This window comes from Fulmarus glacialis, unplaced genomic scaffold (assembly GCF_000690835.1).
Source record: "Fulmarus glacialis isolate BGI_N327 unplaced genomic scaffold, ASM69083v1 scaffold17924, whole genome shotgun sequence".
NCBI classification, from domain to species: Eukaryota; Metazoa; Chordata; class Aves; order Procellariiformes; family Procellariidae; genus Fulmarus; species Fulmarus glacialis.
Genome location: NW_009210099.1, coordinates 7,294 through 7,504, shown reverse-complemented (window position 1 = coordinate 7,504; position 211 = coordinate 7,294).

Sequence of the window (211 nt, the reverse complement as noted above, 5' to 3'; positions counted from 1 at the left end):
CCAGCCAGGTCGCTGCAGTTCAAGGGCTGGTGCAGGAACAAGCTGGGCAGGAGAGGAAGAGGCTGTGGGCACATCTATGCAAAAAGCATCCCTCTTGGAGCTGTCCCTTGGTCCAAACACTCCCTTTTCGGTGCCCAGCTGCAGCTTCCCAGAAGCGCTGCCCCCTCACAGAGCTCAGCAGCCCTGGCACGGTCATCCAGTGGGGGCGTGC